The following is a 23,219-nucleotide window of genomic DNA, read 5'->3' as shown; positions in this document are numbered from 1 at the left end:
TGAAATATTTCTTACAAAGCTTTATTTGGAAAATAATGGAGTCATGGAAACTTTGAAGACACAATCAAAAATATGACTTCATTCAACAAGGTCCTTATTAAACACACGCTTAACTTCAATAAAAATTTTCTATGTTTATTTAAAGCCCCGTGTGCAATAGTGAATTATCAGACCTACCATTGTCACAATAAATCAAAAAATGGCGTGAGATTGCATGGCTCAGGCTTTATGCGTTAGCTTTTTCTCCCTAATCGTTTGCTTTCTTAAATTGCATTTTGATAGCTACAAAACACTAAACTCACAATAAACACACAGTGATCTGACCGTGATTTTGGAATTTTCTATATTCTAGTCTGAACTTTGCATCTGATGCTTTGTGGTCTGACAGAAGTTGGGCATTCAGCAAACTGCATTGTGTTTTGAACAAATCTTTCAGTCTACTAACAGGTTATCCTGCTTATTTTTAAAGTCTCTTTGCACACAAAAAGAAGGGGAGCTAGGGCAAAGGAGGAAAGAAAAGAGTCCATTTGAAAAAATTACACTGCTAGATTACAAGAGTTGAAAGCTGGTATGTAACTTTGCTCCGGGTGATCAAACTGCTAATCAGGAATGCTGTCGGGAACAGAATGGAATTCCAAATAAATTAGCCATGTCCAAGAAGCCAATACAACACAGGATTAAGGCTCACAAAGAAAACAAATTTATTCAGCCTACTTTATCAGAATTCTTAATAACTTGTACTAGTTTTTCTCATCGCAGTCTGAGCTCTTCCACTGGAACAGTGTGGAGAAGGAAAAATGAGTCACACTTCATAAATCATCTCCTACTTTTACAAAAAAACTAAAAATGTTGTATAGAGCAAGACACACAATGCCATTATATCGGAATTCATATGCACACCACAGTTACAGTAGAAATGCGCGATTTTATTTCTTCAAATTTATTGCTAAGGCATCTGACCAAAGAAGATGCACTACGCGATGCAGTGAAAATGTACAAAGCTGAAGGAAAAGGTTAGACCTACACTGATATACTACAACACTAAAATTAATTTTGGTGTGGAGATAAATCACTGAATTCAATAACCAAATACTAAAATAAATCCCTCTGCTGTACAACCATGCCATGCCTCACATTTATCATTAAGACTAAAGAAAAATTCTGAAGTCCACATATTGCAGCAAGGAATACTGGGACTGAGGCACTGTCTGCAACTCAAATGCATATTCTATTTTTGCCTCTGACAACATCCCACAGAAACTTTTCAGAACAGCTTACTCCAAAATCACAGGAACATTAAAAGGCGTCCAAAAGTTTTTGCATTTTCTTGAATTAGGATTTTAATCTTTATCAGGCTGTTTTTCCCCATCTATGAAACAGGGATGATTACAGTCGACTGAAGACAGAACTAGTCTTTTTGAAGAATTTTTGTTACAAAAATTAAAAGGAGATAAGGTGCTCACAATATGAATCCAAGCATCTATAGCAAAACTTTCCTGTGAGGAAAGTGTTATTTAGCATACTTATCCACTGAAAAATAAGAAAGTGGATACAGTACTGTTAGCATCTACATAAGTCTGCCACGTTACCTTGAGAATCCCTGTGCGAGCATGCATGGATTTCTCATAATAAAATTCATCAAGCAATCCACAAGTTGATGGCAGGTGCTAAGGATTCACGTTTCTGGTGGCTCCTACACATGGCACTGCCCTGCTTTCCAGCTCACCAAACTGCATCAGCAACAAAATGCACCTGGTCAGTGTGTGAGCTACTTTCTAAAGATGTTTTCTCCCAGATAAGGGGGTCTCCCCATTAAGACACCATTTGTGCCCTCCTCCCCTTCCAAAGACGAAACAAATAAAATGTCATTTACTTCTGTTATTCTATCCAGCCTCCAAGAGCAAAAGCAAGCATTTCTACCAACCGCAATTTAACTTAAGATTTTCTGTTTTCTTTTTTTTTTTTGGTCTAAGATATTTACTCAAATATGGAAAGAAAAGCATATATCCCTAAATCATCATCTCTAGAAATGCATCTCCAGAGGGTGAGGGTTAGATTATGCAAGCTACTGATGCATCGTTGAGACACATGACTGCAAGGGATCCGTTTACACCCCAATGCCTCCATTAGAGGCACATAAATAACCACTTGATTTGAGTGAAATATTTTAGGGGAAATGCAAACTATTTTCTCAGAAAAATAAACCAAAAGAGAATCGAGTGCAACCATAATTTTTCATGAGGCCCAAGGAAAAACGTAGATTTTAATTTTCAGAGGGGTCTCTTTGAATAAGAAACAGATTATTATTAACCACTGTTTTGATTCAAGGGCCAGCAGAAAAGACGTCTTCCCAGCTTAAACAATTTCACAGTTTTGGTACAAATTCACAAATAGCTGCAGCAAGTTTGACAGCACAAACTTGTGGCAAATGAACTATTGATCTGAAAAAGAAGAGTTACCCAGTTCTACCTTGGTCTGGCAAACAGCGCAGCACATATTCTGTACTAGCAGACTATTCATGTGCTCTAGCGAAGCACACGTGCGAGTGCTTACAGAATTGAGGTGGATTTCTACTTTTCCAGAATACAGACATTGGATTTGTGAGCGAAGAAAGGAGGATGATAGCTGGCAATGAGCAGCGCTGCTCCACTTACCCTCTCAAGGCTGGTTGTGAGCCAATGAGAAGTATTCTGAGTTAGCACATTAAATATTTGGCTTTATAAAATAACGTCATAAATTATACTTTGATCAGCAAGTGCACTCCTCTTGTACCCTCAAAACATTCTGCTTAAATTACATTTGAGATATTTTTCTTTTAAAAACACACAGAATAAAGCAAGTAGGTGAAAGGTAACTGTATCACTTTACAGACACAAGCTACCCTCTGATTACAACTAATTAAGATATTCAGCAGCCTTAAAACAATACCTTTTTTTAATCAATGAACCCAGACAGCATTCACAGCTTTTTGCGATGACAAATGCCCTTTGAAAGAGTTAATAGGCAAAGGTTTGTACTGGCAATGAATAGGGCTACCTTTAATTGATCCAAGAGCCTTAGAGAGCCGTCTTATAGCATGATGATGTATTTGGGTTGCAAATAGGCCAAAATAAGCATAAAGAAAATCTGTAAGACCATGAGACCTTTCATTTTTCATTGCGGGGAGGCAAGGGGGGGAGCCGCTGGGGAAAATGAGAGAACTATGATGGGGTTATCTTTGTGCTTCAGCACTTAAAATAGATAAAATGAGAGAAATTTTGAGGAAAAGGACAGGAAGTGATCAGGCCATAATTCTGAGAATAAATGTCAGGATGCATGAAAACATACAAAACAAGGATTCTTCAGAAAATAAATAAAGAAAGAAAGAAGAGATGACCTAATGGTATAAAGAAACATTGATTAAAGAAATACCCTGAGGGAGAAAGATATTCCATCAGCTTTAACACACACTGCATGGTCCTGCGTTCCCTCTAAACTTCCTAAGTGAGGGAAAAAAAATGTCTGGAGAAGAGGCAGTCACATGGATCCATTTATAATTTCCCCCCTCGTTCTTTGTTCATCTTTTACATGTTTTTGTTCAAGATGTACAGGAAATTTGCACACGAGTGGCGGCTCACAAAATTAAACAAGATGGGTTAATAGCGAACATTCTCCCCTGACTAGCCAAAGAAGAAACAAAAATGCATTTTTATAAGCAATATAAAGTCCATTTAGATTTCTTTTTTTCTTTATGGGACTGATTATACATTAATATTACCTAATAATTACAAAGAGACTAGTCTGCCCATATTTAAACTAGCCTTTCATTGTAAACCCAATTTTGGCAGAATCCCTTCCTCATTTAGCAAAAGCTAACCCGATTTCCTTGAACTTTCACAGGTGCAAACTTTATGCCAAAGTAGAATTTTTCTGGAAAGTCTGAGGCAAATCAGACGAGGAAATTCCTAGACTAAAAGACTATTTTAAAATGGAATTACAGCGTAAGCATATTATCAGCAGCTCGGGAAAAAAAAAATCTAATAGAATGTTGCTGGTGTCTGAAATTTGCTTAAGGCAGATGCAGAAAGAGCTAGAGAAATGTTGACATTGCTCCTTAATAACAGAGCAATAGAACATCCTGCTCCTATATATGGATTCAGATACACACATACATTAGAAAAAGCAAGGCAAGTCCTTTTCCAATTTGGAACAAGGAACGGATCAGCTGTTCTCAAACTCTGCTCACCCTACCGCCACAAACAAGTACTCTTCTAGCAGTAACCATTAACAGAAAAAAAATACTAAGCCTGCACTGCAGCTCTGGGTCAACACAAAGGCTGTGCTTGCCTCTTGAAGCAGGGAGCTGAGATTGGATGCTTGGTTTTGAGAAAGTCTTCTTGTTCTATTTGCTTTCATTTCAGACTCTTTGAAGTGACAGAAGCACCTTCCTTCCTTTGTAATTCAGAAGACAAAATATTTCCTTCTCCTGTATCAGTGTTATGGATAAATCCTGAGCTACCATGATTTTACTCAAAGAAAAATATGATGTACAACATATTGATTTTTAAAGGACATTGAAGGACATCAAGTGCTTGAGAAACACTTCAAAATAAACTGCTTTTCATGCCGTGGAACTGGACAAGTTTTCTTCCAAGTATGGTGAAGCTGAACTGCTTCAGTAAATAGAAGATATTCACATCAAAAAATAACTGCGTCCAGCCTACTGCAGACTATTTGACAAAAATAAGGTGTGCTGGGGCTAAACTTGCTATTACACTTTTAGCTGGTAGGTGTCAGGGTACACAACCTGTATTTCCTCCAAACGGTGCAGTTATTAAAACTGTAAGCAAAGAAACTCCATTAAGGCTCACAGGACAGATGAGACTTTCAAGTACAGATGAAGCAGGGGTGGCTGACTGCACAGGAGGTCTCACGTCATCACTTGTGCCAAGAGCCATGTGAGCCAAACCACGAAACTCAGCCAGGGCACCGGTCTCACAGGAGTCTCCAGGACCTTGGAGACAGCTGGGGTCACCAAAGGATGAGAGGTAAAACCCTGGGACGTGAAGAAAGGAACAAAGAAGAGCAAGATGAGAAAAATTAGAGGAAGGGAAAGGGTTATCTAAGATGCTTGCCTGGGCCTTGTCAAGATGTTATTGTATCTTCTTTATCTGATATCCCACAAACTGACTCTGACCATAGGAGCACTTTCAACAGTAAAGCTTCCCACAACAAAAGGTTCAACCAGCCTATTTTCTTGTGGACTTTTTTTCCCCTTGCAGACAGCCTACAGAAAAAAAATATTCAAATCCTGTTTACGGATGTTCAATTTCGCTGAAGAACACACAGAGACCGACAAACGTTTCTGTAGCAAATTCCAGAAAGATCTGAGCTATTTCCCTAAAATAAGCCTAAAATGTGTTTATAGGTCTGGTTACACAGCAGCAAAACATCCCATCTGGAGATGTATATGGGAGCAGTTTAAAGAGTGCGCATCAACAGAACACAACCACAAGGGCCAGAAAGTGCACACGACTGGAGGCTGCCACGGATCGGCAGGAGACAGACGTGAGTGAGGCTGTCAGCCTCAAACTTGGAGGTCAGTGACTCAGCAGTGCCCCACGTTACCTGCGTATTGCTGGACATAGCTGCTTAATACCACCTCATTGCAGTGTTCCTCTGCACGTCAGAGTGACTGTCATTGCCATCAAGTTTACCCTGTGCATCTATTTACAAGCTCAAACTGATCATCAACACACACACACACACACACTAAAATCCTATACAGATGAGTTTTTCTTTGATCAAGCAAATCTACCTTCCACTATACTGATGAGTAGAGAGTCTGAGTGGAAGTGAACCCAGATTTTCCAAGCAGCATCTATTTTACAGCTGCCTCATAAAATTAATAGCAACAACATATTTTTAAAGCCAGTTCATGTTTTACTCTTAGAGGAATATTTCTACATTTGGCTAATCTTCACCCCTGTGCATGCACACGCACACACCTGGAAGGGCTGAAAATAAAGACTTTAAGGTGTGGGAAGTTTAAGCAGAAAGAGAAATGGATTTTCCAGTGCTGGAAATGGATTCAGCATCAAAGACAAGATTAAAAAACAGCAGGTTTTGGTTGTCAGACCAGTGTTCAGGCAAAGCTTCCCAGGTTCCTTACAAACACGTATAAAACCTCACTGTGCTGGATAATTTGTTTTTAAAAGTAATCTCCAGCAAGCTCTACTTGAAAGCTAGATGAACTTCTTTGCAAAAGTCGCTGTTTAACTGAGCAATAATTACTTGTCTAAAATCCCAGGCCCAGGCACAACACAGGAAAGCAAAACCCACAAGGCTTTGCAAAGGAGGCAGGAGGAGTTTTCGTGCTGTGGCAGGAGCTGCAACAGGCACAGATAAAGTTGTGCTTTCAGCTCCACAAGTGTAAATCCTGAGCAACTCCAGATTGAAACAAACCTCATCTGAAAAGCTTCGTGGACTCTCCTCGGCTCAAGCGGGATCCTAAGAAAGCAAACTTTGATCCTTTCTCTGAAAATCTGCTTCACAATTCAACATCTTTGACGTAAATCTTTTAAAAGACTGAGATGGCACCAAGTCAGGAACAGGATGGAGGGAAATGTGTTTCCGTCCGTAGGGGAACCATTAGGAGGAAGGTTAATAGCCCTGGGCATGCGATCAAATTGAAGCTTGTGCCAGTTTCCCCAGGGCTTCCCTTGCCATCCCCAGCTTCCCTAGGCTAGGCAGCTCACCCTCGCCTTCCTACCAAAGGCAGCTATTAAACAGAAGCATGACAGACTGCTGGGGAGAAACAGAAAGATAATCACATAATTAACTTATATGGATACAACACCAAGTAGGCAGACGGAGGGAGTTTTTGAGTATCTCTGCAATTGGAGAGAGATAAACTTGGTGTCCGTGCAGCTTAAAAATGGGGAGGGAGCAGGAATTTGGACCTTCCCAACATGTGGACCGCAGCAGCGAGGCAGCCCCGAGTCTAAACAAGGCTGGAGTTAGCATTCAGAGCACACGGCGCAGCAGAGTATGGGAAAGGGATAGAGCAGCCCAAAGAGCTGGCGCCACTAACTGACGAGCAGAGCGCAAGTGATAAAGATTTACTGCGAGAGAGGAGGAAACAGTCCGCTGGCCCGATTAGAGCTGTGAATACCGAGTTGTTCAGGGAGGATTTTGCAGCTGACTGATCACAGGCTGTCGGAGCAGGCCTCGGACAACAGCTGCAAGGCTTGCTGGGCTGCAGAAACAAAGGGCGCCTAGCACGGTGCAAAGAAAGAGTTGACAGGTTGTTGTTAGCAGTGGCAAATGTGTGAGGTATGTCACTGTGTGTGAGACGGGGTGGGGTGGGTCGGTGGGGAAGAAGGAGGGCAAGAAGCACAGGCAGCACTCGGAAAAGGGGGGGCGCGGGGGAGGGAGCAGGGACACAGGCTTGGTCAAAGCATTTTCCTAAAATCAGGCCGGTGTTTGTAAGGAGGACAATCACAAGGTCTGTTTACTGCTGCCAAGATGAATTAGCCCATCGTCTCATTTATAGGACGAATCCGGTGGCGCAGACTATAAGGTGCATGGCATTAAAGGGACTAATTAGATGATTCCGGCAAATCTGAATTAAGACCCTTTCTTTCTTTGAAAGCTGGAAAGCATTTCTCAGGACTCTGGTCAGATGGCTTAGGTTTTGTCGGGCTTTTCCTTTCTGTTCTGAGAAGGGATATCTTGTGCAATTCCCTAACCCACAAGGGTCCGCTCTAAATTCTGCTCTGAGCTTCAGGAACAGTTGTTAGGAAGCTGCTGGCATTTACATCATATTTAAAAAGGTCCAAACCAAAATCCTGGATTCTGCAGGAATCCAGCTCCCAGTCCAGGGACAAACTTTGCAGCTGGTCCCTCCTGTTACAGCGGGCTGAACCAGAAGCCCGCATGCGAACATACCTGAGCTAAGAGCCTACAGCTGAATCCTCGCTCACAGCACAAAACAATCTAGGTTTCTCAAAAGCTGGCTTCGAAGCTGACACCCACCTCCCCCCTCCACATGCAGCGTCTGCAGCCAAATGCTTTTCCCAAGCAACTTGGAGCTTTCTGGAGCCATGCTTCACTAAGCTCCTGAGTGCTGGGTAGGAATGTATCAATGAAACTCCAGAGATGATCAAAGACAGAGGCTGCAGAAGAGGAGAACTTACTTGCGGCTCCCCATTTGGCAAGTTTAGGATTCACTTGTTGAGATCTGGCAGCATTTTACTCTGATTGTGACAAAAACAAAATGTTACAAACTCCTCCGAAGCAATGGTGCATGCTGTTTGCACACAAGCACTATATTACAGTGGTCACTATTAAAATGTTTTACAAGCAGTTAACGTTACCATGGTACTCACAGTATACTAAGGGAAGGGAATACCACGAAAGTCACAGAAACACCGAACACTGCAAGCTGCAAATATCAGATGTTTCGTAGTAATTAGTGGCACTTTATAAAATATGGACTTCTTGCTTTTTTACGTACGTATCTATTACTAACCAACAAATAAGAGACACTAAGAAACTGCAGAGCCCTTTATAGTATCCGATCAATTATACAAACAAACCCTATTTTGATTTTTCTCTTCTAAATGGTCTCTGGGACCCAGTTACTCTGGTCCCAGTGGGCAGCACTTGATACACTGTAAAGGGAATTCAGAACAAGAGGCATTTCAAGGCTCCTAACACACAGCTCCATTCTCCCAAAATATCCAAAATACCAGTGTGCAGAATACTCCATCTAGGGGCAGAAATGTAACCCATTCTCGAGCCTCTGCTTTGACATGTGTTAACCTCATTCTACCAGGACTGAGTGCATGAGAAATAATCAGACATTTCACAGAGGTTCCAAATAGTTCTTCCTCAGTACGAGTCCATACATTTTTCCTTTTTATTATTTTAAACACAGGGCTTCCAGCTTGAGTTTCCGCTTAACAGTGATGAAGAACCCAGGCACTACTTTTATATGTCTACGAGCAACTGGATTATACTTTAAACTACAAATATTATCTTAGGAAAAATTTATAATCCATTGTATCCATATGCTCAACATTTTTAGCGGAATAAGGAAGGTCAATGAGCTCAACTGCAAAGAATAATGAAACGCCTGAAGGACTATTTAGGTAACTGTATTTTGGGACATAATTAGGCTTCTACTGAAGTCAAAGCAAGGTCTGAATTTGATTTCAGGGGGAGCAGAAAGCTTTGTGGCACGGGTGTGCTTTTAATAAGAAGTTTTCTCTGTAGCTGGATAATTCAATGTAATTCATTTTTAATATTAGTACATAGGACTTGCTCAGCAAACGCATCTGAGTAATGTATACAATAGCAGACAGAAGCAACAAATTTCCAGGCTCAGAAAAAAAAAAAAAAAAAAAAAAAGATATTATAATGCCTATTAGCAGTCGTCGGGTCTTTTTCCCTCTTTAGGGAAAAAATTACAGCAAGTACATCAAGCCCTTCCCTCTAATTATATGTTTTCTTTATATGAATTGCTTTCAGCTGACAAGTCTGCACTAATTTTCCTTAGTAAGCAATGGGTTACAGCTTGTCCATAATGTTGCAGCTTTCCACTGCACTGTGTCTTGCTCTTTGTCTCTCCATACAGAGTGTCTGCTTGTGAGGCTGGGGCAACACTTCTGAAATTAATCAAATTACTTCCTACGTTCGCTCTCCTAAACACCTACGTTTGATCACCTTTATTCTTCCTGTTCGGGCTCTCAGCCGCAAGCTTCGTACTTCATAAATGCAAAGGTTAGAATTTTCTAGACACCACTTTAATTTTTCAAATAGCAATCCAATTACTGAGCAAATTGGCACATGTGCTTAGTTACATAGTGACTTGGCACTGCCTCCGCTCTGTGCTGGCAGTGATGAATGTGTTCCCCCTCAGCCCTCCTCGTCTATCTGCTCCAGCCTTGGAGCCAACACCAGTGACCACATAAGGAGAGTGCCTGGCAGCTGCAAGCCCGAGGTGCCAAGAGGCAGATTGTGCTCTGTAGCAGCAGGATCTGGGGCTGTGACTGGCTTCCTGGCTAGTCTTTTGTAAGACCTTTTCCATGGCCTCTAGGTTGGCTCTAATGAAGCCTGTAGAAATGCCTGCAGGGAGCTGGTATAGAAGTGAGTTAAGTCAAAGGTTTAATTTAGTTTCTAAAGTGAAGTGAATGTATATTGCCCTTCTTTTTCCACCCTGCAATTATACTCCTGCCACATTTATGAGAAAATACAGTATTCAATCAACAATAGGAGCGCATTCCTGGGTATGTCTGCACTGCACATTGGGGCAAAGATCCCCAAGCCAGCGTCAATTAACTGAGCTGCAGAACCAGAAGCAATATAGCTGTGTTTGCTCTGTGTGACACCCGAGCTAATTAACTATGTATGGCAGTAACAGAGCTTTACTGTTTCTGGCACTGAAGCGAGTATCCGTGTGGGGTAGTCTACTACAGACGTGCCAGCTCACTCGGAGGTAACCTGGAGGCTCCCTAATCTGGTGCTGCTTTGCACTGCAGAGATACGTTCAGCAATACCTCAGGAACTGGCAGAAGTCTGTGGACCTCTTTACATCATGCGAGAATGGCAAGGCTACAGATGTGGTTACAGTAAGCCTGTATTGTTCCTCTTCCATCCCATTCACATTCTTTTATTACTCACAACATGATGGTTACAGAGCTTCTTTAAGTAATGTGTTAAGCATCTTGAACAGCATCTGTAACATGTGGTGCTTTCTAGATTTCTGTTTTCCTCCTCCAGGGGCAAAAAGCTGGACAACGATATTTTAAAGTATTTCTCAAACTTGCATTTGGGTCTTAGCCCTTAAATGAACTTCTCTGGACTGTTTAGAAAGCCATTTTCAATTATTTCAATGCAGCAGATAAGAAACTTTCTCACAACAGGATATTTTTCTCTCATTTAGATTTGTTTTTTAAGAAGTCCAATAAATTAACTTTCTTAAAATAAATGACTACAAGTACCAAAGACCAGAGATGTCTGCAATACAAACAGGCTTTGGTGAAGGTAAAAAATAAAAAATAAAACAAAACCCAGCAACCTGCCAGCTATTTCTCTTTTGGAACCTCACCTCAGGCATACCAAGAAACTACTGGAGAGAACGAGTTACTTGTCCAGCAACTTTCTGGTGCAGATGGGAGACCAGAAAATATCTGAGTGGACTCTGAACCGTGCACACCAGAATAGTTTGCTGGGGTTAGCTTGCTTGGACTTTACTTATACAGTTGTTTGTTACGGATGGAATTATTCTTTTTGCTTTTTATTTTTTTTTAAACCAAGTATTATTTTTTTTTAAAAAAAGTACCCAATGAGATCTATGAACTGTGACTACTACGTTATATTCAATTAATTTCTCCTTGTTCATCATTTAAGAGCTTTAGCATGCGAGCTGTCTTTGCTGACATTTTTCTCACTTGAAGTCTGTCGGAAGGCAGGAAGCCTGAGCTCCTCTCATCTTTCTAGATTAACAAAGCTAAATTGTAATTCCAGAAACTGCCATAAGGATTTGAGAGCTTTCTTTGCAAATCTAATAACCCCAGCTCTCAATGACGTTTCACAAGGCAGCAAATGCAATGATAGATTTTACCACCTGTAACACTCAGACTATCCGTCAGTACAAGCACGCACAACTGCAGCGCAGCAATATGGACTGTGTGCGTGATACCTGAGTGTGCCACTATGCTTTCTGCCTCTGCCACGTGGGTTACCTGAGGAGTCTTTTTCAACAAAATGCTAAATTCTACACAGCCTGTACAGCTAATATATTTAAGATGCGTTAATTTATGACAATGGGGGCCTCAATGGACAATCTCACTATAACTTAGTGTGTAAGGATGGGGTCAGTCCATCAGAGCTTAACGAACAGCCCTGGTGACTGCAGAGGCTTACAGTCTCCTTCAGAAAAGGGAACAGCACATTTTGATTAGCAGATCTCAGACTATGTTCCAGAGATGCTTGAGAGTCCCTGGACTGATTCTAAGGCACTTGAGAAGGTAAAGTACATGCAGTATTGGTAGGATTCATGACATTATTCAGGAGTCTGTACCTCTGTATTTCAGCTATGTCCACATGAAGGGTAAAATTCTAAGAACTGTAGATGACGTGGCCCTACTGTCTTCCTCAAAACTTTCTACAGGAGCAGGAAACAGAGGTGGAAACTGGACTCACTCCTGGCTGCAGGCCTGCGGGGCACAAGGAAGAGTTAGTTACCCAGAAGGGCACACAAACATGTGCTTAATACTAGGCATGTGAATGCCCCAAATGCATAAAGGCTCACATGCCAAAGTTAGTAACACTGCTGTAGCCAAGCCGTGCTGAGAGTTAAGCATGCACTTAAGAGCTTTGCTGGACGGCAGCCATTTACAGATGTACAATCAGTGCAGAGACATGTAGGCAGAGACTTCCTTTAATGGGTCCACTGAATTCTCTTCTTGAAGATACATATTTGGTTATTTTGCTTAACGTATTTATAAACCCAAATACTCTTCTTCTGATTACATCTCAGACACTAGGACATGTATCATTTTGCCTGGAGTCCTTTGTTTACCACACTTCTTAAAACTCAGGGCCAGATAAACAATTCCAAATCAAATGCAAAAAGCAGCTGGACTCTGACAACAACACAGACCTCTCCTAATGCCTGTTCTCCTCTTCCTTCGTCCTTCATTTGTTAGCTTTGGAGATGCTGATAGATGCTTGTCTGCATGTAATGATAATTACTAACAGCAGCTTGATGAATAAGAGGGAGTGGAAGGAAAACAATGGGAAAGGCATTAAGGGCACTGAGTTGCTCTTTCTGGGGTGGGCATCAGACATATGCTCACTACTCTGGTCACAGTGCAATCAAAGCAGTCCTATGCCACTGCCAAAATAACTGCAACAGGTGCCAAAAGATTACAGCATTGGTTAAATCCACTCCTAAGGCACCAGCTCAGGGGCTGATTCAAGCCCCAGAAGCCAATGAACATCTTTCCCCAGATGTCAATTGTTTCCAAACAGTTTCTCTTACTCATTTCCAGTGCAATGTGGGAGGGGAGGGGGGAGGCAAACAAATTCGACTGCCAGGAGGGGATCCTCCGATTTCACCACTGCGACTATGGACAGATGCCAACGCCGCACAGCCGCCCAAACACACTCGCAAGGTAACTGATATTTTATATGCACAACAATAAGTTATCTTCATTCACAAGGAACTGTTAAGACAGAGTTTCAGGTTCTGTTCTCCCCAGCACGTTACAAGGACAACTCCACGCCAGGAGCAGCCACACGGCCTAAAGGTGCCAAGCTGGCAAGGATCCTCCCTCTCAGCATTCAGCATCTAACCCCTTGGCAAACCCCTCAGCAGTTGTGCTTGGCTGCTCTCGGATCCGTCATGTGGTTGGGCTGCTGATAGCATAGGAGGGTGCTGCGTCCTCTGGGCACCATTTCACTTTAACACCTGTCTGATTCAGAGGAATGCGCACACATGGGAAGCAAGATCCCCGCACAAATCCTCCCAGAGACCCGGAGCACATGCTCCATTTGTTCCTGAAAGGGGTCGTTTCCTCAGACCCACAAGTGCTCCCCCCCCCTTCCCTTCATATATCTGTATACAACCCTTAGAGGGTCCTACATCCTGCCATGCATTCCACATGTGTTGGACGTTTGCTCTGTGAACCACGAATACAAAACATAGCCTTTTTGTATATAATGAAATCTCATATTTTATTGTGCTCATATAAAGCCATTTCTTTGTGAATAAGACTTTTTTATTTGTGACATTTTAATGATCTACAAATGTTTGGTATAGATGAAAGGAAATGATTATTTCCAGGTCACCTTGGAGTAATATTTCTGATGGGCACCATAATTCCAATTAAATTGAGTAATAAGGGAGTGGGGGGGGGGGGGACCCCTTCAAACATTTAAAGTGCCACTGAAGCATAAATATTTTTAAAGAAAAACATAAAAAAAAAAATAAAATAAAGTATTCATCATTTACCACAAGCCACAAAATGTCAGAAAGGACCACGGATAAGAAAATTCAAAGATGCTTTTCCACTGGGGACTTGTCAAAATAAATAAATAAATAAAATAAACGTGTCCCTGAGGACACACAGACTGTTTGAACCTTACTCTGTGCCCCAGAAACGTGGTGCACTGCTGTAGTGAAGGCGGCCATTTTTCATGTCATAGGGTTTTGTTTGACTTGGGCCACAAGCTCAGTCAGGAAAATAACCCCAAGTCAGGTCCCGAGAAGCTGGTGTCAAAATCCCAACTTACCATCACAAATTTGGCAGATGCAGTGCTCCAGCGAGGCCCAGGAGTGCTCCGGCAGAGGTGTGGTAGGTGTGCAGAGAGGCGTGTTGAGACTTTTCATAGCACCTCGCTAAATCTGTGCCTGTCCAAAGGCACGGCAGTCAAGCTCACGTTTGCATGAACACCAGCCTGCTCTGATTCATCCAGAACATTCTGACACTTTTGCACATGGTTATCTTTGGATCAGACACTCTGTGCAGCCTGCGAAATAAATGCAGTTCTTCAGTTGCTAAGTTCACAGTCACAAAATAACTGCTATCGCTCGCTCTGGCGAGAAGACTGTCACGTTGCTATTGCGATTTTTGTTTAGCGTCGAGCTTGTGGCCCACAGAGCCCAGCCAAGGCCTCGCTGTGCCAGGCAGAGCACTAAGGCAGAACACAACACCTGCTCACCGCACGTAATCCTCTACCTATCAGCACTCCTATGTTTAGCCATCGGAGTTGTGAGCCTTTAAAAAAAATAGAGAAAAAATCACACACACAAAAAAAAAAACAACACACCCCTAAGAGTTTCGAGATCCTCATATATATAAAGTAATATAAGCTCAAACAGGACTTTGCAACCAGAAGTTCACTGGGGCTGCCCATATACAAAAGAATTTTAAAGGTACTGAATAGAAGATGGGAGAAAGAGTTCACAAAGAAACTCTTCTCATACCTTACTTTAACGTCAGTTAAGCAACTTACTTAGTTTCAAGGGACCTTGGATTTTTCTTTCTTTCTCCAACACTTCTCCTTCACTATTTATTGCAATAAAAGCTCTTTCCCCCCTCTTCCGAAACACTTGCCATCCCCAGAAGACTGGGGTGACATAGGGGTAGACACTGGGAGACCAGGACCAATTAAAGATCCAGTATGTTGGAGACTTTCCTGGCCACAAGCCAACCCTTTCTGGAATGGAAAAAGCTTTTCAATAAAGCATTTTCACTAACAAATTCAGTATTTAACCCTTAGGAAGTAAGGAAATATCCCAACTTAAAATTGTTACTTAGTTATGTAAAAAAAATGCTATTTTAGACGATTTTTAAGAGCTTCTGGAACTACATTATTTCCCAGCCCTATTTCTCTGTGACCTGGGCAGTTGATTTTGTTGTGATTAAAGCACCTGGCTCTTGGAGCAAGGGAGACGAAAAATAAGTACCAAATAAACATATAAAAGTCTCTAACAACATTCCTGGAATAGTTTTTCTGTAAGTACATGGCATGTTCCGAACACATGATTTTGTAGTACAAAGATTTTATTGGCTTCACTGCTCAGTGTGGTCATCTCAGATCCATGCCAAATGAACCTACCACGCTGTGTCCTCATTTATTTTCTGCCTCCATACACAAATATGCTCTTTTTAAGAAGCGAGTTCCTGATTCCTGCACGATTCACAAGCAGAAAACGCGCTCCATTATCTTTCTCTGCAAACGATAAGCAAGATCAGGGCGCTGCATGTTACTCTTGGCAACTGAGCTGCGAACAAGCACAGCACCTCGAAGAGCCAGCAAAAACAGGAGCTGGGGAAGAGGTTTTGCCTCCAACAGGTTCCTCGCACCTCCTCCCTGCAGCAGCCTGCTGCTCAGTACCAGGATCGGACTCGTTCGCATGCAAGGCTCAGGTGGGGTGAGCCCTCAATGAACACAACATAGGGCACGGCGTATTTACACATTATGGGAAGACCAAGGGAAGACAACAAATGCAATGTCAGAATGAGAAAACCCTCCAGTTTCAATTACATACGTGTAAGCCTTCGATACGAATAGACCCTGCCAGATGTTTCCCTATCATAATAAACTTTCTCTTATTAACATCACTAAATAAATACAACTTACCAAACCAAATTCTGACCATTTCCCCCGTTTTAAACTTAATGAATTTTCTCAGCTTTATGCCCTTTTCTCAGTATGCAACCTAAAGCTGAGAGCTTCTTCACAATAGCGTGCCTGACTGGGGATTTTTAGAACAGCGATTATGCCATGACACAAGGGTAGAACAGTGTTTTAAAGGGCTGCTGACTCTGGACAATTTATATGCTAATTTCAGAAATGATTCCTCCTACATTAAATAAGGAGCTAAGGAATGTTCCAAAGGTCTGGACAGCCCACACCATTAACAGATTGGGTAAATCAACGCTAATACTGCCCACAGCGTATTACACCGTGTGAACTTTCTTCGCTGCACACACTTTACTAATTTTAGTTCCACGTGGTTCCTCAGCTGACTGACCAAAATATAAACTATACCAGCTCCCTAAAGCCTCCCTATGCTCATCTTGACCTTGGACTTGCCTTTAATATTCAACTCGAGGAAAAAACTGAATGGTCACACTTTTTTATTCAGGGTACATTTATAAATGGTTTATAAAGGGTTAATAAATGATTAATAGCTTATGAAAGTGTTAAGAAAGCAAGGACGGCTACAAACAGTAAGGATAGCTGTTTTACACACCTTGTAATGAACATTCAGCTTTTTAGGGAATTCCAGTGCAGACCCATACATTCTAATCTGAACCACACCAGCATAAAGAGTAAGTATGGCCAATAATCCAAACATTTTCAAACTCGTTTGAGCGCTGACAAACCTCCAACATTTATTAGCAGGGTTCTGAGGTTATTATTGCCTTAAAGCACAAGTCAAATTTGGCCCCAAATTTAGACTTTGTACAAATAAGCTGTTATAATGCCTTAGAATAACAGACAGATTTCCAGTTTTTATTTTACTCCCAATAAAAAAAATTGATCTTTAAACAAATGCTCATATGGCATATGTAATCCTAACAATGCAGAACTGAAAAACTCAAAGTGAAACGAGCATTGCTAAATCAAAAGACTGATAATAAAATACTAAGATCAACTGTTTTTTTAAATTCCTTCTGATTTTTGTATCTTAGCTTGCGAACTCCAGTGCTTAAATAAGGCACTAATGCAAACATGATGCTGACTTTAAGTGCTTGATTGTCACAGAAAAACTCTCATTCATGATTAAATCTTGGTTTCAGAAATTAATTCAAATCAGCATTCAGAGACTCCACAGCATCTCCTGCATTATCATGATGTGACAAGTTGTGATCATCTCTTACTAGCAAACCAAGGGGCTAAATACTATGACATACCTTCACTTCACAAAAATTGCATCTCTTTTCATCTGAAATAAGATCTTTGTGTATATATATATATATATATTTATATTATATATAAATATATATATATATATATATATATATATTTTTTTTTTTTTTTTTTTTTTTTTTTTCATTTTTCCCCACTTAATGCTGAGGATGATACTGAATCCAACTCTTGATCTCCTAATACCTGTCCTAACAGAAAAGATAACATTTCAGGGACATTGGGAATTGGATACTAAGTCAAAAGCACACTGAGCACGCACCTCCTCTCACCAAATTCAATAGCTGAACTTCTTCTGAACGCCAAGGAATTGGATTAGGTATTCTGTTTATAGTATGGGTGCCAGCAAACTCGTTCTCCCATCACACACACGCTGCCTAATCGATGCACTACAACTTAATTACATCATAGGAGCTCTCTCTCAGCAAACTACAATCAGTTCTGAAGTGCAGCCTTCCATGAAGCAGTACCAGTGGGACCCCAAGACCTGAAACAGCTAATACATCACACGCTGCCAAGAACATACTTTGCTATACATCAGACATCTCAGTCAAACAACTCCTGATAATAATCAATGATGGCAAATTGGCAGCTGGGCTACTGGAAAAACTCCAAACTTTACCTTCCAGCTACATGAATGAGGAGGATATATGTGAATGTGATCTTTGGCAGGGAAAAGTACATTGTTTCACTGCTGTGGGAAAAATGCTTAATGCTTAAACATTTCCTTAAAATAAGATTACAACAAAACATTAGAGGCTGCATTATTAATGATAATCAACTTTCCTGGCTAAATGAAAAAATAACTTCAAACTCACCTCCAACCTGCAAGAAAAAAAATCCTGTGTTTCATGACCTCACTTTTTTTTTTTTTATCTGAGCACTTCAGCAGAAATACTTACTGCAAAGAGAACAGCCCTTGTGTGTTTTAGTTTTTGAGACTCAATGAAGTTCCCAACTTACCTGTTTTTTCCTCATCAATGAATAAGGAGATTAGTCAAAGTTTTGAGAAGGTTAGGCTATAGCAGATTTGAGCTACTGACATACTGACAACATGAACACTTGTAACCTACATTTATTTAGGAACGATGAACCTTGTACAGGAAATGTTGCACCTCTGAGAACAGAGACACTATATACATATATATATATATATATAGTATATATAGAGTGCATATATATATATACACACACACACGCATATATATGGCTTTAAAAAGGATTTGGGGATCTCAGAAACTGAACTTGTTGCTGAACTCCATGATACACAAAAATAACAAGCAAGCTTTATAATCCTTGTGTCAACACTGCTGCCACAAAGTATTCTGTTGCTTTACACTAAGGCAGGACTTTCTTTCAAAGCATAAAACATTCCAGCACTGATCATGCTGGGGTATTGCCACAGCTACCATCGGGGCAGTATCTCACCTTGCACGCACAACACAGGAAGCACTGAAGAGGCACTATATGCTATGGGAAGCCAGTTTCAAGAAATACATTTCTCAGATATTCTATATTTCCTGCTTTTCCCAGGACAAAAAAGAAAAACCTAGTACATTGATAAGAATGTTGCTGAATATTCATACAGATATGCTCACTAAGAAACCACTAGTGAAGTGCATGCAGACAGAAGTCTGCTATTAAACACGTATGTTCATATATACATAGATGTGATGTGTAAAAACACTGTGCACTTCGCAATGGAAAGGAGACAACTGATGCTGAGAGACCTCTCGGAGACCCTCGGTCTTCATCTCAGCTTTATTCCATCATCCTTTACCTCCTTTGCAGATCAGACAGCTGCTTTCCCTTTGCCAATCCATTTAGCTTCTCCCAAAATAGAGAATATCTCAAAAAAGAATAATGATAAAATTAATATGATTTTATTACACTATTACCTCTCTGAACGTCCCTTTCTTCATTCTGTCGTTTTAAATTACAGCTTCACTGGGACAGGGATCATTTCTGTTCTACGTCTAATGCAACACAGCCCTGCTCTTAACCAGCCTCTAGTCGCTACCATAAAAAGCAGAGAATAGAAAGAAACTGCTTTTGCCCTAGGTAAATACTTTACAGAGTGATATTAATCATATTAATCATCTTTGCAAAAGGAACTCTAGAAAGCACACAACAAGCATGCAGAATTGTATAGAATCTAAGTCACTAATTCTTTTGAAAAACATTCATTCATTTCAAACAAGGCTTATAACAAGAAATGTGATCACACTTCTACTCTAGGCACCTCAGAAATAGTAAGTCATGGTGGTAAATTTGTTTTTATTCAAGTCTTGCTCATTTTTCTTTTCAGGGTACTTAGCAGTGATTTATTCCTGCTCACAGTCACTCCTTCTCTGCACTGAACTGCCTGGATACAATTAAGAAAACATTCCATTGGCAAAAATGGTCCTGAGAGATCACATTTGGATATATAAGAATCCAAAAGACTCAGGAAGAAGACACTCTGAAAACCATTAAAATGGTCTCTGAACACGTCCATCTAAATATTTTCAACTGAAAATTTTATAATAATGTTTTACTTAATTTTCTTAACAGCAAAGCACTCGGAAAACATGAAGAGCTAGGTTATATCTATGCTGCCAATCTGCTTTTAGGGTCAAAAACCCACAGTGACATTCTTTGCTATTTTCATAATACATCATGTATCTGACCAGTGGAAATCTTTTAGTCTCTTCAGTGGACTTAGAATCAAGAAATAATTCAATTTTCTGAAGAACAGCTCAAAAGCAACTCAACCACAATTTCTGTAGAGTAGAGAATGAATTTCTACCACTTTTAAGAGCAGGAACTCTGAATCCCAGTCTTCTCGTTAGGAAAAACGTGTTGGGTTATTGCGGGAACTAGCCCATTCTGAGATGCCAAAAGAATCTGTTTACTTTCCCATGAAGCTCAAGTTTCCACCTTTGGCTATGTTCTCAGAATACAAAGTCCTGTTTTTAACCCAACTCAGTAGGGCATGCAACAAGGAGAGCAGAAGAACTTTCCTGAGCATGCACTGAGTTGCCAGCCAAAGCTGCTGTAGAGAGACATCAGCGTCCGATCAAGATTGACCATTACAGCCACCTTACCTAGTAAGCTCCCTCATGCAGACCAGAAACTATCAGGCAGATATAACCAGCTTAAAAAATTGCACCTCACAGAAAAGCATCCGCTCAGCAGCTCTGATGTAAAACAATAATGCTTCAAAATGTCGTACTGCTTGAAAAGTGACATCTGAAGTTTTTGCTAGGAACATTACTCAGACGTGGAAAGGATGTAAAGGATGTACCTCCTAGCTTAGGATGGTATGCAGCATACATCACGCGTTCAGACAGCACCGAGTGTTTTAGTTCTATGGTCAAAACCTGTCAGGAACAGTTCTTTCAGGAGGGAAGTTTCAGTAGTGTACTCATGAATTCAAGGCAAGGTAAGTAGGCAGTAAATCCTTCAGCCCTCTGCTGGTGAATTTATGGAGAGGAAACACACAAAAGATGGAAACATTTTATGAATAATGCACAATCATTTACTTCCTTTTATATAAGGCCACATGAAATTCTAAAGCTCTGTGGTACACCGTAAAAGAGGCACAAAAACCTGATTTGTCATCTCAGAACCTAATTTACCACTGAATGAGGGTAATATGTCAAAACTTGAACACGAACATCCAAAATGCTGAAGAAAGAGCAGCATAGATGCTTCTCTGGACAGCTATGATCACTGTATCTGAAACATCCTAGGCTATATCGCAGCAGAACTCACAGTATTAACGCAACCACATGGATTACTGACAGCTGCTTACCATGTGCAGAGGTATTGATACCACTACCTGCCAACATTACAGCTCCTTCAGCGTAAATTCAAACTGAGCTACTCTACAATTTTTACATTTCAGTTTCCCTGGGAAATCAGTTCCATGCTGAGGACAGTACGCAGACTAGAACACCAAAGCACCTGAAACCAACAGATGCCAACGGGGCTCATATGGTCACACGTACATTGCCCTGCTGTCTACACTGAGATGCCACTTCAGAGTGACTGCATTTCATTCCAGATTGCCCCCAAAATACATGAATGCTTTGATGCATGACATTGGCCTTCTTCAAAATGACGGTGACCTCTTTCCTCTCCTCAAAAATTTGTGTAGAGACTTCCCTAATTACAGTCCAAATCTTTCTAGATCAAATAGTTAAAATATGCAAGGCACTGAACATAAAATCATCCTGTGACACCCAGGGGCTTTCGATGCACTTTTGCTGAATCCATAGGATGCTGTAAAATAGACAAGATCACAACAGCCTGCAGAGGTACACGTACAATTACCAGCTTGCAAACTGCCCTTTTCCATCCACTGGAAATGATCAAATATCTTTGACATAGGGAAGCTTAACTGGGAGGAAATGGTGGTCATCCTCTTGAAGTAACCTTTAAGGAAGACAAGAATGTCAGTGCAAACTTGTGGGAAAAGAAAGGTTTTCTATTGTCAGCATGTAAAATAGGCAAAGGGCAACAGGCATGGTGTATTTTCTGCAGTCAGGTTGAAGGACCCCTGAATGGGGAGAAAATGAAAAACAAAGACAATTTGTTCATAAAAAAAATAAAAAAAAAATCAATTAACTTGTTCGGGTTGTTCGAGATTTAGAGAGCTGATTCCTCAAAAAGAAGCAGCACACAGCCTCGGGAAGACGTGAAGCATCAGTACCCATAACCCTTATATATAAGGGATTGCAAATAGCCTTCTAACATTTTCTGGTACTTCTCTCCACAACTGTTGTCCGTCAGAAAATGAAAAATATCTGCTACACGTACCACAGACCAAAATTGACAGAACTCTCATTAGTCACCTTCATTTTCTACCACAAATTCACTTAATCACCCGCGGTCTGACATAAACCCAAAGCGGCTTCACCCAAACAAATTATCTACAGATAAAAAGCTCAGTGTTGTTCCTCCCAACACATTTGCACTGATGACTCAATTCCTAGCACGTGTGTACATTAGTGGCAAAGAGAGGTATCGGAAGACTTGGCACGCTTGACCCTCAGTACCACGATTCCTATCATTTCCACTCTACTTCTTAATGTTCTGCAGAAGTTAACCTCAGAGTGTGGAAGTAAATAAGGAAACAACACATGAGTGGACACTTGTCCCACGTATAGGCAAATTCAAATAAGCCCAGAGTCGTGTGGATCGAGCAGTTAACAAAAGAACTAGTTAAGCTAATAAGAGAAAGTGGCAGGGGAAAAAAAGTGAGTTCATTACAGCTAAATAATTTGCAGATGAAGAGAATATCCTGAAATGTAGTAACTTCATGAGATATGGTCCAAATACAAGCAAAAAGTTCTCACTGCCATCATACTGTCTTTATCATCTTTCCCCCTTCTCAGTTTTATGCCTTCCACTAGGCACAAAAGGCACATCTTTGGGCTGTAACTTCCACCTTAATTTGTTCTGCAAGTGATACTGTATCTTACATTTTTTCACAGAAAGCATGTTATGACATTACTTAGAGAGGTGTTAGTTTTGGCCTAACAAATCAGTGCCGATGCCTCAGACTACCCCTTCTCTGTGTTACCATACAGTTGAGATCACCTGAAACATCTGTGCTTCCTCTGCCTCCCTGTGCCTTCTGCTTCCTCAACACAGAGGCACAGACACACAGCAGCAGGTCTTCATCACAAAGGATCAAACCAGGATGCACTTGAAGACAAATTGTGGAATTTATTTTCTGCTTCGGGTTTGCAAGAGTTGACCTCCTTGCCTCATTGCAAGACCCACTTATTGTGTAGTGCTAG

General features: G+C 40.8%; 1 long non-coding RNA gene across 1 annotated transcript; it reads right to left on the bottom strand.

Moving 5' to 3' along the window:
- Positions 1–504: 504 nt before the first annotated feature.
- Positions 505–17,400, bottom strand: LOC137857708 (uncharacterized). The gene is made up of 2 exons (XR_011097233.1): positions 14,284–17,400; positions 505–5,035 (listed from the first exon to the last, which is right to left on the bottom strand). It is a non-coding gene; the product is annotated as an uncharacterized lncRNA (long non-coding RNA).
- Between the last annotated feature and the right edge of the window lie 5,819 nt (positions 17,401–23,219).

This window comes from Anas acuta, chromosome 5 (genome assembly GCF_963932015.1).
Source record: "Anas acuta chromosome 5, bAnaAcu1.1, whole genome shotgun sequence".
Lineage (NCBI taxonomy): Eukaryota > Metazoa > Chordata > Aves > Anseriformes > Anatidae > Anas > Anas acuta.
Note: the sequence above shows the minus strand (reverse complement) of the source record. Positions and strands in the feature narration are given on the sequence as shown.